This window comes from Castor canadensis, chromosome 6 (genome assembly GCF_047511655.1).
Source record: "Castor canadensis chromosome 6, mCasCan1.hap1v2, whole genome shotgun sequence".
Taxonomy (NCBI): Eukaryota; Metazoa; Chordata; class Mammalia; order Rodentia; family Castoridae; genus Castor; species Castor canadensis.
Genome location: NC_133391.1, coordinates 74,336,395 through 74,355,384, shown reverse-complemented (window position 1 = coordinate 74,355,384; position 18,990 = coordinate 74,336,395).

The following is an 18,990-nucleotide window of genomic DNA, read 5'->3' as shown; positions in this document are numbered from 1 at the left end:
AAGAAGAATTATCCAAAAAGGGCTTAGAAAAGACATGCTGAAGTAGACAAGAAAATTATGAAAAAATAGAGCTAAAAAAGCAAAAAAACCCAGGTACTTTAAGAAAGAGGTTGTCAATAGTAGAGACTAAACATCTACTTGATATGGCCAAATGATTGTCCTTGGTTACCTTTATGAGATTTGGTCTCTTGCTGTATCTGGGACAGATAGAAAATTAAAGATTGAAGTGGACACAAAAATAGGTAACTGAAACAAACCATAAAATAGGACATGAGGAAGGAAGTAGAGAGATACTAAGGGCCAGGTGTGGTGGCTCACTCCTATTATCCTAGTCACTCAGGAGCTGAAATTGGGAAGATCACAATTTGAGGTCAATTTGAGCAGAGAGTTAGGGCAATCTCCTTTCAAAAAAATAAAAGCTGGGTGTGGTGTGCACATCTGTATTCCCAGCAATGCAGCTATCCCCAGACAAAAGCAAGATATTGAAATAAAGCAAAATGGGCAGGTGAATGGCTCAAGTGGTAGAGCACTTGTTTATCATCTGTAAGGTCTGAGCTCAAACCCTAGTTCCAAACTAGGGAGGAGTGAAGAAGACTAGAAGAGGTGAACCAATTGGGGTTGCAATTCATATATGCATGGAAACAACACAAGGAAACTCCCTGTGTAGCTCTCTTTATCTCAAACTAGCAAAAACATCAATTTTTTAAAATCTTTTATGTTTTTTCTTTCACAAAATTGGAGGAGGATGGAACAGGTTCTGTGGGGGAAGTGGTTGATATCCTGGAAGGGTAGAGGTGATGGGGAAAGAGGGTAGGAGGATGAATGCAGTGCAAATAATTTGTACACATGTATGTAAATGCAAAAATGATTCCTGTTCCAAGAACTGGGGAAAGAAGAAGGAGAGCAGTGGGGTGGGTGAATTCAAATATGATGTATTTGATACATTATAAGAACTTTTGTAAATGCAAATGTCATGATGTACCCTCACTTAGCACAACAATAAAGAAAAAATTAATATCTATAGAAGTCTCTATATTAGTGTTATTGTATTAACCCACTCTCTCCCATATTCTCTCTGAACATGTATGATTGCAATCTGAGTTTAGATATGCAAAAATATTTGTACATAACATATACAATATATAATATATGAAGTATATCACATAGTATCATAGATTATATAAAAGATATGTACCTCATATGCTATATGAAATAGGTAATCAATAAGAGAATACTAATCAATCAATTTGGCCCCTGAATTATGCATAAACTTAAAACAGCAAACAATTGTATTTCTTTTTTAGATTTTTCTTTCTTTAATAAATGGATGCATTTCTTTTACATCTATATTCAACACTCATTAAGCACATTTGAAAGCATATCACTGGAAAGCTGAAAATGATAAAAAGAAATCACTTTCTCATATCTTATCCTATTTTACTTATACTTGGAAGTCTAAAATTAGAAGCTCTCTTCTAGATGAAATGACGATGCTTTTGTGAATAGAATGATAGCTGCATGGACTAGAGTTTCTCAAGGGAAATAGAAATACCACATTTGAGAAATCAAGCTTTTTATGAACTATTTATCTGGAGTAACCAAGTCAGGTCAATATTTTTGGATTTCCAAATTAGACGTTTATTCTCAGAGTAAATCTTCCCTCAGATTAACCTCAGACATTGTTAAATTAAAATTCATCAACTATTAAAACTTACCTATAAGTTTCTGATTACTTTATTATGTATTTTACTTGTTACTTAAAATAAAGTATCATGTAAATACCCCAAATATATAAACACACCACTGTGAAAACTTCTTTCATTCTCTCAATCCTTCCCCAGAAGTAACAGTTTCTGTTGTCTAGTTACATAATCTAGAAGCATAAACAAATATAATCATAGAAAATATACTTGTTTGAAAAAAACACTTTCAGCATTATGGTTTTTGAAACTATTGTTATTCTATGGATCAGTAGCTGAATGGTTTTCCATTTTATGAATATACCATAGTTTATTAAATCATTTCCTGCTGATGAATATTTGTATAATTTCTGGTTTGTACTTTATGCGAAAGTGTTTTAAACTCTCTTTTCCCAGTCTACTGGTGATCATGTGTTTATCTCAGGTAATTACCTTCTTGTGAATGGTCATAGAGTAGGTGTATATTTAACTGTAAAAGAAACTTAACAGTTTCCTACAGTGGATGTATCATTTTGTGTCTGTCTGAACAAGGTAGGAGTGTGATATTTCATGTCTTTGCCAATGTTTTGTTTTGTCAATACTTTCAATTTCAGCAATGCTACACTGCGTGCAATGACTTCTCATTAGATTTTCATTCACCTCATTCATGATTAGTGATGTTGAACACCTTTAGTTACTGGTTATTTCTAATATGTATTTGTAAAGAGTTTATTCAAGAATATTCACGTTTATGATTTGTATCTTACTACTGAGTTGTTAAAATTTGTGTAAACTAAATACAAGTACATTTTCAGAAACTAATACTGTGAATGTCTTCTCCCACTGCTTACTCACTGTTTGTAATGACATCTGATGTGTAGAAATTATGGGGATAGTGGAAAAAGTTTTAAACATATTGATATAAAAGGACCATCTATATAGAATTCTACATCCAACAAACAATTCTCTCAGAATGAAGGCAAACAAAAGATAGTCTCACATGATGAAAAATCAAGAGAAGCTCCATAAGAAATGATGAAGGAAATTCTACAGGATAAATGGGAAAACTTGGGTTTTCACAAATGAGAGAAGAACAATGAAAATTTAAATACCTAGAAAAATATAAAAGATATTTTCCTCTTAAATGCTTTTAAATTCACATTATTGTCATTATTGTCTGAAGAAAAGATCATAATATTGTTGTTTGTAATCTTCAATATATATCAATGTAACAAAAATTTCCCTTTGGGTTTTAATGCAAACTATATTGCTTTAAGATTTCTGTTTCATGTGATGTGATACAATGCCAATTAGATTATAAAAGATTAGACATGTATATAGTAACCCTACATAGTAATAAATATAAAATAAAATATAGTGAGACTAAAATCTAACAGATACCACCAAACCACAGCAAACTACACTTTCTTCTCAAGGGCATGTGGAGTAGTCTGTAAGAAAGTCCATACACAAAGCCATAAAACAACCTCAATAAATTATAAAGAATTGAAATCTTGTATTATTTTCTCTGACAACAATGGATTAGATTAGAAGTCAGTAAGTAAAGAAAATCTGAAGCATTCAAAAATGTGTGGAAATTTAATAAATTACTACTAAATATATCATGGACTATGGAAATCATTTGAAAAATTTAAAAATACTTTGAGGTGGAAGACAAAAAGTACAATACTCCAAAGCTTATGGAGGATAGTAAATGCAATATTTTGAAAGAAACTCATAGGCTAGGTGCAACAACTTATGTCCATAATCCCAGCTACTCAGGAGGCACAAAACAAGATTGCCAATTGATGCCAGTCAAGGCACAAAGGTAGCAAGACAAAATAAGTCTTGCTTCTTGGCCCATGCTTGTCATCACAGATGCACAGGAGTCCAAGGGTAAGAGGGTCATGAACCAAGATTGATCCTGGGCAAAAAACCAAACCTCTATCAGAAAAATAATTAATTAAAGAGGGCTTGGAGCTATGACCAAAGTTGTAAAGCATTTTCCTAGCAAGCATGAGACTTTGAATTCAAACCTCATATATCACCAGGAAAAAAAGAAATAAATTTATAAATTTATAGTGAGAAATAGCAATCTTTTCTTTAAAAAAAATATACTAAGTTTCCACCTTAACAAACTAGAAACTGAAGAACAATCTATATCTAAAGTAAGCATAAAAGACTAGCATATAAATTAATGAAATAGAGAAATAGCAAACACTGGAGAAAATCTTATGAAATCAAAAGTTGGCTCTTTATTAAGATCAACAAAACAGACAAATCATTAGTCTTATCAACAAAAAGAAAGAAGATGCAAATAACTAAAATTAGAAATAAAACAAGCATTGATTTACATTTCCTTTATGGATAAGGATATTGGACATTTGTGTATTTATTGGCCATTTGTACTCCTTTTGAAAACTGTCTCTTGAATTCACTTGCCTATTTACTAATTGAATTTTTTGTTCCTGTGGAGTTTAATTTTTGGAGATTTTTATTTCTTCTGTATATTTATTTAATCATTTATCAAATGAGTAGGAAGAAAGAAATACCAAAACTGACTCAAAAAGAAATAGGACCAGTGGAAGAGAGGAGGATATAAGGAAAAGGTGTAAGAGAGTGAATATGGTAGAAATAATATGTACTCATGTATGTAAATGGAAAAATGAGACCTATTTTAAACTATTCCAAGAATGGGAAGGAGGACAGATAAGGGAGAAAAATGGAAAAGATGCATTCAACTATGATATATGGTAAGAACTTTTGTAAATATCTCTGCATTCAACTATGATATATGGTAAGAACTTTTGTAAATACAAAAAAAATTACATTGCAAAAAAAGAAAGAAGAAATAAGAGATCCAAATAGAGTTATAACAAGAAAGGATACTGAATTGGTAATCAAAAACCTTCCTACAAAGAAAGATTCAGAGGAGATTCCAAGATGGTGGCTAGAGGGAGGAAGCAGAAAGCATGCCTCCTAAAGTAAAATCTTAGAGAGACACTGGAGATATACCTTACAGGAAAATCCACTGAGAAGAGGCAAAACTTTGACTCCTCCACACCTCCAGCCTGCGCACAGCATCTCCACTTCACATTAAACTGAGAAACCAGGAGGGCCCCCATGCTGCCAGATGCCAGTGCCCAGACTACTTGGGAAGATGCAGACCACAAGGTGAGCTAAGCAGCATGCAGTACTCCCACAGACAATCCTGAGCCAGATCAGCATAGCCCCCTGGACAGACCGACCCCCACCCAGGGAAAAAAGAGAAATTAAATAATAATCAATAACAAAAAAGACACTTAGCAAAGAGGGTGGGCCACCCTGAGTGACAAAGAGGGGGGAGGGGAAATCCCTCATAGAACTGTAAATAAACAAGCTGGCCAGAGAAAGTAGGAGTGGTGGCACCCTCCCAGCAATCAGGAGCGGGAAAGCTTGTAAAAGTGGCAGTGGGAGAAAAACTCCACAGGATGGGGGGAAGACCCACTTCCTATGTGAACTGTAAATAAACACACAGGCCTGAGAAAGCAGGTGCAGTGTCACCTCCCCCACTGTGCTTGGAAAGGGGAAAGCTTGTAGCAGTGGTGGTAGCACCCAGGAGAACTCTAAGTAAAGAAAGCCTGAGGGGGTTGTGAGTGCTAAGCTCACTCCTGAGATCTGCATAAATAAAGTCTCCAGCAACAGCAGGCTGACAGCAGCAGGCAGGTAAGCCGCAGCCTCACATAGCCATTCACAGACTCTTTTTTTTTTGTTTCTTCCTTTGATGAAACAACAACCGAACTATACCTGCATGCTGAAAAACTTACTGTTACTGTATTGCATTTGAACTTGGGACACTTTGTGGTGTTTTTTTGTTTTGGTTTGGTTTTTTTCCCCTTTGATGAGACAACGACAGAAGAACTTCTGAGACACCATCTCATTGAGATGTCATCATTGAGACACCACCAATCCTGGGATTGGAGGCTGAGGGAATAACACCAAAATTATTAAGACTGCAACTTTATTGCATTTGCACTTGGAGATTTTTTTTTCAATCTTCACTCTGTCCCTCTAATGCCTGTTTAGCTTACTGTTGATTAGTACACTATCTCTCCCTGTTTATATCCTTGAAATGTTTTTGTTTCTCTTTGTTTTGTTTTTTTACTTGTTTGTTTATTTGTTTTTCCCTTTTTATTTAACTTCTTTGCTTTCCCTCTCCTCCTACCCTTCCATTCTAAATATCACCATTGTTAATATTACAGGATAGAAAATACTTAATTGCACACAGTACTGGGACAATAACAACATTACTCAATGAAGCCCACAAGAACAATTGAAAAGAATAAATACTACAAGTAATCAATGAGAATTTTATAGAGATGATACTGGATATAGTCAATCAACATGTACAGGAGATACTCATGAAATTCCAAGACAACAAAAATAGAGAATTTGAGACAGCACAGAAAGAAATAAAAGAAACCACAGAAGTACTGTATAAACACCAAAGTGAAACAAAGAACATGATTAATAAAGAGATAAATGAACTCAGGACAAAAATAGACAACATTAAAGAGGAAAAAACTCAGGATATGGAACACCTCAGAAAAAAGAATGAAACAGAATTGCAAAACGAAATGGAAGGCCAATCAAGCAGAATAGAACAAACAGAAGACAGAACCTCAGAACTCAAAGATGAAATGGTAATTAAAGGAAAAATCAAAGAACTATTAATTAAACAACTCAAGACCTGTGAAAAGAAAATGCAAGAACTCACTGACTCCATCAAAAGATCAAACCTGAGAATCATGGGCATTGAAGAAGGAGAAGAGGTGCAAGAAAATGGACTGCATAATATATTCAACAAAATAATAACAGAAAATTTCCCAAATCTAGAGAAATCTATTCCTATACAGATGCAAGAGGCCTCCAGAACACCAAACTGACCAGACCAAAATAGAACTACTCCACAGCATATCATCATTAAAACAATAAGTACAGAAACTAGAGAAAGAATATTGAAGGCTGTAAGAGAGAAAAAACAAATAACATACAAAGGTAAACCCATCAAAATCACAGCAGACTTCTCAACAGAAACATTAAAAACAAGAGCTTGGGGTGACATCTTCTGGGCACTGAACAAAAATAACTTCAACTCCAGGATGCTATATCCAGCAAAACTATCATTCAAAATGGATGGAGCAATAAAAGTCTTCCATGATAAGCAGAAACTAAAACAATATGCGACCACAAATCCACCACTACAAAAGATTCTTCAAGGGATTCTGCACACAGAAAGTGAAACCCAACATAACCATGAAAGGGCAGGCAGCACCAAACTACAGGAAAAGAAAAAGCAAGAAAGTAGAGAGTAACCTCAACTTAGGTACACACAACCAAACCTTCAAACAACAGAGAAAACTAAATGACAGAAATCACCACATACCTATCAGTACTAACAATTAATGTTAAGGGACTTAATTCTCCCATCTAAAGGCAGCGTTTGGCAAACTGGATTAAAAAGGAAGATTCAACAATTTGTTGCTTATAGCACACCCATCTCACTGACAGAAATAAGCACAGGTTTAGGATGAAAGGCTGGAGAAGATTTACCAAGCCAATGCCACCCAAAAACAGACAGGAGTAGCAATACTTATCTCTGACAAAGGAGACTTCAAACTTACATTGATCAAACAAGATAAAGAAGGACATTCCATACTAATAAAAGGGGAAATAGACCACAAGGAAATAACACTTATCAATCAATGCACCCAATTTCATCAAACTTACCCTAAAGGACCTAAAAGCATATATTAACTCCAACACAGTGGTCATGGGAGATTTTAGCACCCCATTATCATCTATAGATAGGTCATCCAAACAAAAAATCAATAAAGAAATCTTAGATTTAAAATATACCATATATCAAGTGGACCTAGTTGATGTCTACAGAACATTTCATCCAACATCTACACAATATACATTCTTCTCAGCAGCCCATGGAACTTTCTCTATAATACATCATATCCTAGGGCACAAAGCAAGCCTCAGCAAATATAAGAAAATAGAAATTATACTATGCATTCTATCTGATCACAGTGCAATAAAACTAGAACTCAACAACAAAAGTAAAGACAAAAAACATGCAAACAGCTGGAAACTGAATAACTCATTGCTTAATGAACAATGGGTCATTGATGAAATAAAAGAGGAAATTAAAAAGATCCTGGAAGTCAATGAAAATGAAAACACAACCTACTGGAACATGTGGGACACAGCAAAGGCAGTCCTGAGAGGAAAGTTTATAGCCATGAGTGCATATATTAAAAAGACTGAAAGATCCCAAATCAATGACCCAATGATACATCTCAGACTCCTAGAAAAACAAGAACAAGCAAATCCCCAAAAAAATAGGAGAGAAATAATAAAAATAAGAGCTGAAATCAGTGAAATAGAAACCAAAAAAAACCATACAAAGAAATAATGAAATGAAAAGTTGGTTCTTTGAAAAAATAAACAAGATCAACAACCCTGGCAAACCTGACTAAAATGAGAAGAGAAAAAATCCAAATTAGTAGAATCAGGAATGAAAAAGTGGAGATAACAAGAAACACCATGGAAGTACAGGAAATCATCAGAGACTACTTCGAGAACCTGTATTCAAATAAATTCAAAACTCTAAAAGAAATGGACAGATTTCTAGATATATATGATCATCCAAAAATGAACCAAGAGGAAATTAATCACCTGAATAGATCTATAACACAAAATGAAATTGAAGCAGCAATCAAGAGTCTCCCCCCAAAAAAAAGTCCAGGACCTGATGGATTCTCTGCTGAATTCTATCAGACCTTTAAAGAACTGATACCAACCCTCCTTAATCTGTTCCACAAAATAGAAAGGGAAGGAAAACTGCCTAACACATTTTATGAAGCCAGTATTACATTTATCCCAAAACCAGGCAAAGACACCTCCAAAAAGGAGAACTATAGGCCAATCTCCTTAATGAACATTCATGCAAAAATCCTCAACAAAATAATGGCAAACCAAATTCAACAACACATCAAAAAGATCATTCACCACAACCAAGTAGGCTTCATCCCAGGAATGCAGGGGTGGTTCAACATACAAAAATCAATAAATGTAATACACCACATTAGCAGAAGCAAAGACAAAAACCACTTGATCATCTCAATAGATGTAGAAAAAGCCTTTGATAAGATCCAACACCATTTCATGATAAAAGCTCCAAGAAAACTAGGAATAGAAGGAAAGTACCTCAACATTATAAAAGCTATATATGACAAACCTACAGCCAGCATTATACTTAATGGAGAAAAACTGAAACTATTACCTCTAAAATCAGGAACCAGACAAGGATGTCCACTATCTTCACTCCTATTCAACATAGTACTGGAATTTGTATCCAGAGCAATTAGGCAAGAAGAAGAAATAAAAGGAATACAAATAGGTAAAGAAACTGTCAAAATATCCCTATTTGCACACGACATGATCCTATACCTTACAGACCCAAAAAACTCTACTCAAAAGCTCCTAGACACCATCAACAACTGTAGCAAGTTAGCAGGATATAAAATCAACATAGAAAAATCACTATCATTTCTATACACTAACAATGAACAAACTGAGAAAGAATATATGAAAACAATTCCATTTACAATAGCCTCAAAATAAATGAATACCTAGGTGTAAACTTAACAAGGATGTGAATGACCTCTCAAGGAAAACTATAAACTTCTGAAGAAAGAGATTGAGGAAGACTATAGAAAGTGGAGAGATCTCCCATGCTCATGGATTGGTAGAATCAACATAGTAAAAATGTCTATACTCTCAAAAGCAATCTACATGTTTAATGCAATTCCCATCAAAATTCCAATGACATTCATTAAAGTTATTGAAAAATCTACTGTTAATTTTATATGGAAACACAAGAAGCCACGAATAGCTAAGGCAATACTCAGTCAAAAGAACAATGCTGGAGGTATCATGATACCCGACTTCAAACTATATTATAAAGCAATAGCAATAAAAACAGCATGGTACTGGCACAAAAACAGACATGAAGACCAGTGGAAAAGAATAGAGGACCCAGATATGAAGCCACACAACTATAACCAACTTGTCTTTGACAAAGGCACTAAAAATATAAGATGGAGAAATAGCAGCCTCTTCAACAAAAACTGCAGGGAAAACTGGTTAGCAGTCTGCAAAAAACTGAAACTAGATCCATGTATATCACCCTATACCAATATTAACTCAAAATGGATCAAGAATCTTAATATCAGACCCCAAACTCTAAAGTTGGTACAGGAAAGAGTAGTAATTACTCTGGAATTAATAGGTATAGGCAAGAACTTTCTCAATGGAACCCCAGCAGCTCAGCAACTAAGAAATAGCATAGATAAATGGGACTTCATAAAACTAAAAAGCTTCTGCTCAACAGAAGAAATTGTCTCTAAACTGAAGAGACCACCCACAGAGTGGGAGAAAATATTTGCCAGCTACACATGAGACAAAGGACTGATAACCAGAATATATACGGAACTTAAAAAACTAAATTCTCCCAAAACTAATGAACCAATAAAGAAAAGGGCAAGTGAACTAAACAGAACTTTCTCAAAAGAAGAAATTCAAATGGCCAAAAAACAAATGAAAAAATGTTTACCATCTCTAGCAATAAAGGAAATGCAAATTAAAACCATGCTAAGATTCCACCTCACCCCTGTTAGAATAGCCATCATTAGCAATACCACTAACAACAGGTGTTGGTGAGGATGCGGGGAAAATGGAACCCTCTTGCACTGCTGGTGGGAATGTAAACCAGTACAACCACTCTGGAAAAAATTATGGAGGCTACTTAAAAAGCTAAACATTGATCTAACATATGATACACCAATACCACTCTTGGGGATATACCCAAAAGACTGTGACACATGTTACTCCAGAGGCACCTGCACACCCATGTTTATTGCAGCACTATTCACAATAGCCAAGTTATGGAAACAGCCAAGATGTCCCACCACTGACGAATGGATTAAGAAAATGTGGTATCTATACACAATGGAATTTTATGCAGCCATGAAGAAGAACGAAATGTTATCATTCGCTGGTAAATGGATGGAATTGGAGAATATCATTCTGAGTGAGATTAGCCTGGCCCAAAAGACCAAAAATCGTATGTTCTCCCTCATATGCGGACATTAGATCAAGGGCAAACACAATAAGGGGACTGGACTTTGATCACATGATAAAAGTGACGGCACACAAGGGAGGTATGAGGACAGGTAAGACACCTCAAAAACTAGATAGCATTTGTTGCCCTCAATTCAGAAAAACTAAAGCAGATACTTTAAAGCAACTGAGCCCAATAGGAGAAGGGGACCAGGAACTAGAGAAAAGGTGAGATAAAAAAGAATTAACCTAGAAGGTAACACACATGCACAGGAAATTAATGTGAGTCAACTCCCTGTATAGCTCTCCTTATCTCAACTAGTAAAAACCCTTGATCCTTCCTATTATTGCCTATACTCTCTCTTCAACAAAATTAGAGATAAGGGCAAAATAGTTTTTGCCGGGTAGTGAGGGGTAAGGGGTGTAAGGGAGGGAATTGGGTGGTAGGGGAGGTGGCGGGGTAATGGGGGAGAAATGACCTAAACATTGTATGTACATATGAATAAAATAAAATTAAAATAAAAAGAAAGATTCATTGTCAGATGGCTTCACAGGTCAAATCTACCAAATGTTTAAGTCAGACTTAACATCATTTCTTCACAATCTTTCCCAAAATATGGAAGGGAACATTTGCCAACAGATTCTATAATTAACCTGACCTTAAAACCCAAGACAACCAAGAAAACAATTTAGCAGAATGCCTTATGGAAAAAAAAAAAGAAACACCAAAAAAATTCCCAAAAAAATACTAGAAAACTGAACTCAACAACATATTTAAAGTATTATACATGATCAAGTGGTATTTACACTGGAAATGCAAAGTTGTTCTCACATATAAAATTCAACCAATGTAATACACCAAATTAATGCAATAAAGTAATAACTGACACGTGATAATATGAGTAGGCATAGAGAAAGCATTTGACAGATGAATAGCCTTTCAAGACAAAGACATTCCGTAAACTGTAAACATAAGGAAACCTCAACCTGATAAAACTATCAAGGCAAAACCCACCCTAAATGGCCAAAGACTGAGTCCTTATCCTCCACATCAGGAATAAGAGAAGGATATCTGTTCTTAGCACTCCTTCTCAACGTTGTGCTGGAGATTCTTGCAAGGAAAATCATAAATAAAATTGTTTGGTAATAATAAAAAATAAAAGCACACAGTTTTGAATGGAATAAGTAAACCCATATCTGTGCAGATTGCATATAGATGCATTGAGCTTATATCTAGAAAACTGTAATGCATCAACAGGCATTACTTGCACACACAGTAGAATTAACAAGATTAGCAGTGTTACAGTGTACTACCATAATATAAAAACTAGCTTTTATTTCTGAATTGTTTTGGTGGTACTGGGATTTGAATTCAATGCTTCACACTTGCAAAGCAGGCACCCTATTGCTTGAGTTATACCTCTAGTCAATTTTGCTTTGGCTATTTTGGAGATGGGGTGTTGGGAACTATTTGCTAAGTCTGGCATCTAACCTCAATCTTCCTGATCTCAGCCACCCAAGAAGCTAGTATTATAAGTGCCTAATATTGAGTCACAGGTGCCTAGCTGCATTTCTACATATCAGTAATGAAAAATAAAAAATGAATTTAAGAAAAAAATTTCACACACAATAGCATCAGGAAAATAAATACTGAGGAATATGTTTAACAAAGTGTAATTCTTCTACACTAAAAATTAGAAAATAGTGGTAAAAGAAACTAAAGAAGGGCTAAACATAGAAAGATATTACTTGTTCACTGGTAGGATGAAAATATTGTTAAGATGTTAGTACTATACAAAATAATCTATAGAGTCAATGTAGTCCCTATAAGAATTCTAAAAGTGTTCAAGTATGATATATCTGCTATATTGTTAGAACTTTTGTAAATACCAGTGTGCCTCCACCCAGCACAATAATAAAAATTTCATTAAAAGAAAGAATTCTACAGCTTTATTTATAGTAATGGATCAGTCCATTCTCAAGTTCATATGTAATCTTAAGCAGTCCCAAATAGCCAAAACAATCTCTAAAAGGAATGAAGTAAGAGGGTTTATACCTTCCAATTTCAGAATTTATTGAAAAGCAGTAGAAAAATATGATACTGGGTATAGAGATAGATATATATAGATTAATGGAATAGAATTGAGACTCCACAAATAAATCAATACTCTGATGGCCAACTGATTATCAACATAGATGCCAAGAAAATTCATAATTAAGTGGCTTTAAAAGCCATTAATATAGAACTATTAATTTTTTAATTCCTTTCATATCACTATTGCCAATTTGTTTGTTATATAACTTTGCTTCTTTAATTTATATTGACAAATATATTGTCATAAAATTGCTCATTACATTCCCTTGTTAAACTTTTAATTATTAAAGGGTATAAAGCTGTCCCCTCATTCATTACTAATAAGGTTAGTGCTTATCAATTGTATAAATCTTTTCAAAGAATCCACTTTAGGCTTTCATAATCTCTATTTTTATCAGCTTTCTACATCTGGTTTTAGTTATGATTCCTATGCTTTCCTTTCTTCAATTAAGTTGTGTTTAATTTTCTTATCTTTTTCTATTCCTTAAATTGGATGTCTAGATCATTAATTTTATACTTCTTTCTAATAATAATTTCAGTTTTAGCATAAACCCACCAATTTCCATGCACTTTATATTTTCATTCATTATTTCATTTGATTCTTATCACATAACTCACTTTCAGAGAAGTATTCTGCTCTCTCCTTTACAGATAATGAATTCCAGTATGAGAGAGTTTGAAGGACCAGTCTAAGATCCTGTAACTATGAAGTCACAGATCTAAGAGTTCAACACAGAATATCAGGCATCTTTCTACTGTGTCAACCTACCTCTTTGCTATGCAAAATCATTTCATATCTTTGAATAAGCCTCCCATTATGACATTTAATTAGAATGATCCTTGCAAGAAAGAGCATAGTCAGTGGCCATCAAGCATCTGTACAACCTGTTCTGTTTGAAACTGAAACTATAGGTGACTCTCTAGAGAAAAACCAGAGAGCATGGTGGCCTGTTTTTGCTGTTTCCATTCAGATGGAGAACTTAGACCAAACCATCAAAAATGTCAGAACATAGGTAACATAACTGGTAAAGTCACATTGAGTAGCACTGGCATCCTAAATCAAAAACATATAAGAGCAAAAAAGATAGTTTTGATAATACAACATCCACACAGATGAACAATGAGAAAACCTGGTCAGAATCTCAGTTGTATGTGTCTTCCCTACTCAGACTATAAAAAAGTCAAATTTGCTAATATCATCCACTTTGTGAGAGAATCGATTTCACCAACTCTTTTGACCTCCAAACTTCATTGGAGTAATTGTCTAAGATTTTTTAAAAGAACTTGGGATTGAAATTTTGTGAAATTTTGAAATCTTAAGGTAATAGAAACTCAAGAGAGATGGGAAAAGTTACCTAAAGCTACATGAATTTTCACAAATGGGAATTTGTTTTTCCAGTGACCAGAAGAAAGATTTATGAAAAATAGTGATCTAAGTTGGATTCCTGATCCTAAGTAGTATGTACTTGTGTGTGTGTGTGTTTTATTTTTAAATGTTAAAAAACATAGACATTGAGATATTTTAAATCTTTCAAAATGGAGTTCTTAAGCTGAGAATTTCCTTCTGAATCTCCTTGAATTGTATGGTAACAAATTGGTTGGAGATGAAAAAAGAATGTCTTGAAAAGTCTGGTGCTTCAGAAATGAATTAGATTTAGATTTATGGGTCAATGCCTTCCTTCCACCTGCAAAAGTCTGGCCATTCTGAAAGCCCCCCGGTTCAGATTTTTCCTTAGCATTTTCAGTCAGGAGATCACTGATTAAATTGAAATTAAATATCAGCAAAATAGGAGCTGAGCTAAACCGGCTATAATGCATTTTTCTACTTTGAGAGAATATTAAAAATAAACATACAGATACATACATTTTACATGCACATTAAGGACATATTGATACATAAAATTCTACCATGCAGCATGTACACAAAAATGAATGTGTCTGAATCTGTGAATTTGGAGTACTTTGTATTTTTTTCCCTTTCAATGATACTGTTTTGACATGAAAATAGCTTTATGTAGGGAAAAAAAGCTTGATTTTAATTTTTTCAAAAACTTGTAAATCATAGGAAATTCAAAACCAGCAATGGGCTCACAGCTAGGGGATGGTGGGAGAGGGAACATTTGTCACAGCCCACAATGAGTGGCACTAAAAATTGAGAGAATGAGGTGAGGGGGCTTATCCACTCTGCCTGCTTCAGCCCAGACCCAAAGGAAAGCTTAGGATTCTTAAACGGAAGTCAGATTACCCAGGGATCCTTCATCATGTTCAAACCAGAGGGTACTGTGAAATTGGTTGATAAGACAGTATTGTCCTTCAGAGGCAACTCTCCCTTATGGGAAAGGTTGTCAAGTAAAATCTATTTGCACAGTCACCTGAACATCTCTCCATCTCATGCAAGCCTTCTTCCAAATAGCTTTCTCATTCTTTCACATCACACAGAAGACTGCTTGCTAAAACAGGATTTACATTTATTTTTTTTTAACATAGCACAAATGAGAAACTTTTTCATTTGTATTGCTTTGGATGCTTTAAACAGTGCCATATATTCTTAGATATAGCTTTAAGTTTCTGTATTTTAAATATTTTGAAAAGAGAAACCTATGAGGTACTGTAGACAACAGAAAAGGCAGAGTACGTAATAACATAATTCAGATCTCTTCAGCTCAATAAATTTTCATTGAGGACCTAGTATGTGCAAGCACTTCCAGATTCTGAGGGACAGTGAATCAATAATATCTTGTACCCAGGAGTTCTTAACCTAGACTTCTACCTTCTGTCAATTTCTCTGGGGCCCTGTGCTTTCAGAGTTGTGAGAATCCATAATTGCTGATGGAAACTCTCCTTTCCTCTTCTTCAGAAAGGACTAGTGCAAATAATACCTTGTGATCTATTAGAAAACCTTCTTTCCTGAAGAGGACAAAATATCTTGAGGTTCTGAGGGAACTCTTACTCAGAAGAATTAGCGAGGAGATCCAAGATGGCAGTTAAGGTAGGGAATCAGAATTCCTGAGCAACGTGACTCCAAAAATCACCTCGAGTCATGGGAGCTACACTTAGGCAATCTTGATTGCTTCTAGCCAAAATAATAACTGCCGACACATTAGTTGCACATAAAATTCAACTGCACCTAACAGCCAGAGAAATCCCAGTGTGGCACAGCCAACAGGGAGTGTCTGCCCTGGGAAAAAACGCCCCTTGCCTGTTTCTTCTTTTTTTTTTTTTGATAGGCAAAAGAAAGAGCACCAACTAGAATCAAACTCTATGACATCCTGGATCCCTAAACTGTAGAAAGCCTCCCTACACCCTTCTGCACTGAACCCAGTCCTAGGAAGTGTCTGCCTTGAGAAAAGTGGCATGCCATTCTCCCCGCTGGCCAGTTTCAAAGATGCCTGCATAAACCTGCAGACCCAACACGTGAGCAACACACAACATGTGACTCCCCTACCCACCACCTGGGAACATAATCCAGTGCAGTCTTTGAGCAGAATGAGCCCCACCTCCCAACAAAACTGAAAAGCATAAACAGCTGATTGTAATCTAAGACCAACAGCAGGGGTGGGGTGGAACACTGGACCTGTGCTGGAGAACAGGGGTCAGGCAAGAAGCTGAACTCTCAGTGAATAAAGGCAGGAAAAGTAAGAAAGGCTGAGAGTGCAGGTGGGGTACAAGCTTACCTCCCAGAGCAGGCAGTGGTGGATTGCTGAGCTAGTCTCCCAGCACTGTGGGCTGTACTCAAAACTGAACTGCCCCACTTTGCTGGGGGAGGAGTTAACCAGCTAAAGTTGCAGCTGTAGGGCGACACAGATGCCGCCTGACAAAAACAACAACAAATCTGACCACCTTATCAAACTGGCAGTTAGTTACCTCAGGTCCCAATTGCAACCTGCACTGTGGACAGAAGGAACCAAACACTGTTCACAAGCCAGTCACCTGGTGAGACCAATTCAGGTCTCCTGCTTGCAACAGATGGCCCATAACACCAAGGAAATTAAAAAAAAAAAGAAAAGAAATCCAGCAGTCTCAACCCAAGCTGTCCTACAAGAAGGGCAGCACCCTTCCCCACAAAGCCCAGAACACAAAGCGCCAATACCAGGATTGGACACCAAAGGAGTAAGTACAGAGCTTTTACCAAGCAGACTGAAATTTTTGTTGTTGCTATAACTGGTTGTTTCTTTTTGTTTTTTGGGTTTTTTTCTGTATTATTAACTTTACCATCACAATTTTCTTATCCCTATTCTTATCCCCTTCTTTTTCCCTCTTTTTCTTGTGCTACAATCCACTGTTATCCCTCCCAACTACTCTTTCTGCCACTTTTCATCTACTTTCTCCCCTTGTTTTCTTATCCCTCCTATCTTTCCCAACCTGTCACCAAACTACCTCTCCCTTCTACACATGCACCACCTGCTGACTAGCTTACTATACCATCCATACACACCCCCAGCCCCCTGCAGTCCCTTACACAAGCACCCTACACCACAACAGCAGAAATACACCAAAACATACACAAGGGACACAAAACCTGGTGGTCCCCACAAGTATTCTGCCACCCACCTTCCCTTTCTGCCCCCCATTTAGTGCCAAAATAACCAAATACCAAGATTCTATCTCTAGCCAATCAACCATTACCCCCCCCAAAAAATCCATTGTTTATAAATAATATCACCAAAGGGTTTTATACATAATAGCTAAACAACTGGTCTGGAAATGAACCTATGAAATTGATATTGCTAATTTATACCTCTAGGCCAGGCACAGAAATAGCACATCAACCTAGCAAACAACTAAGTCAGTCACAACACAAAAATTAAATCAAGGGAAAGAAAACAGGCAATTAAAACCACCAACTAGCCAGTAAAGGACATACTTCTGCAGCAACGATTGGAGTGATAGGGAGAAGAAGAAAGAAAGGAAACTACACTCCTCAAAGAAAACAATTCAATACAAGATTTAGTGGGAAATGAAGAAAATGGATAACCGATTCCTGACCCAACAAAACAATGATAAATGTCACTAATGATCCCAGTGATGTGCACAAAAATCCCTCAAAGAGGAAATCATGGAAGAAGTCACTGAGAAACTCATGAAAAGGTTACTAGACACCATTAACCAGAAAGTATAAGACACACTCAAGAAATTTCAAGACACCACAAATAAAGAATTTGAGAAGACACAGACACAACTAAATGAACTCAGACAGGACTTCAACATACATGGAAGTGAAATAAAGGACACTATGAAATGAGTGATAAATGAAGTAAGGAATACAACACAAAATATGAAAGAGGAGTTAAAGATACTGAAAACTTCAGAAAAAAGAATAACACAGAAATCCTAGAAATGAAAAGTCCCTTTAGTCAAACATATAACACAATGAAAGGCCACTCCAGAAGACTAGAACAAGTGGAAGACAGAATCTCAGAGCTTGAAGATAAAATAAAAATTAAAGAACAAAAACAGAAGAAATCTTGGTCAAACTAGTCAAGAACTATGAAAGGAATATGCAAGAACTCAGTGACTTTATCAAAAGACCAAACCCGAGAATCATGGGCAAAGAAGAAGAGAATAAGTGGGAGATATGTAATATATTCAATAAAATAATAACAGAAATTTTCCCAAACCTCAAGAAAGAATTGCACATTCAGGTACAGGAAGCCTCCAAGACACCAAACAGGCTTAACCATAATAGAACCTCTCCATGGCATATTATCATTAAAACAAAAAGCACAGACAAAAGAGAAAGAATGTTGAAGGCTAAAAGAGAGAAGAAACACATAACATATAAAGGTAAATCATCAAAATAACAGCAGAATTTTCAACAGAAACCTTAAAAGCAGATACCTTAAAAGAGTGAGGTATTCCAGACACTGAATGGGAATAACTTCAGCCCTAGGATACTCTACCCAGAAAAACTATCATTCAAAAATTGACAGAGGAATAAAACTCTTCCAGGATAAACAGAAACTGAAAGAATATTTGACCACCAAGCCACCACTACAGAAGATTGTGCAAGGAATTCTGAACACAGAAGATGAAGCAAACAAAACC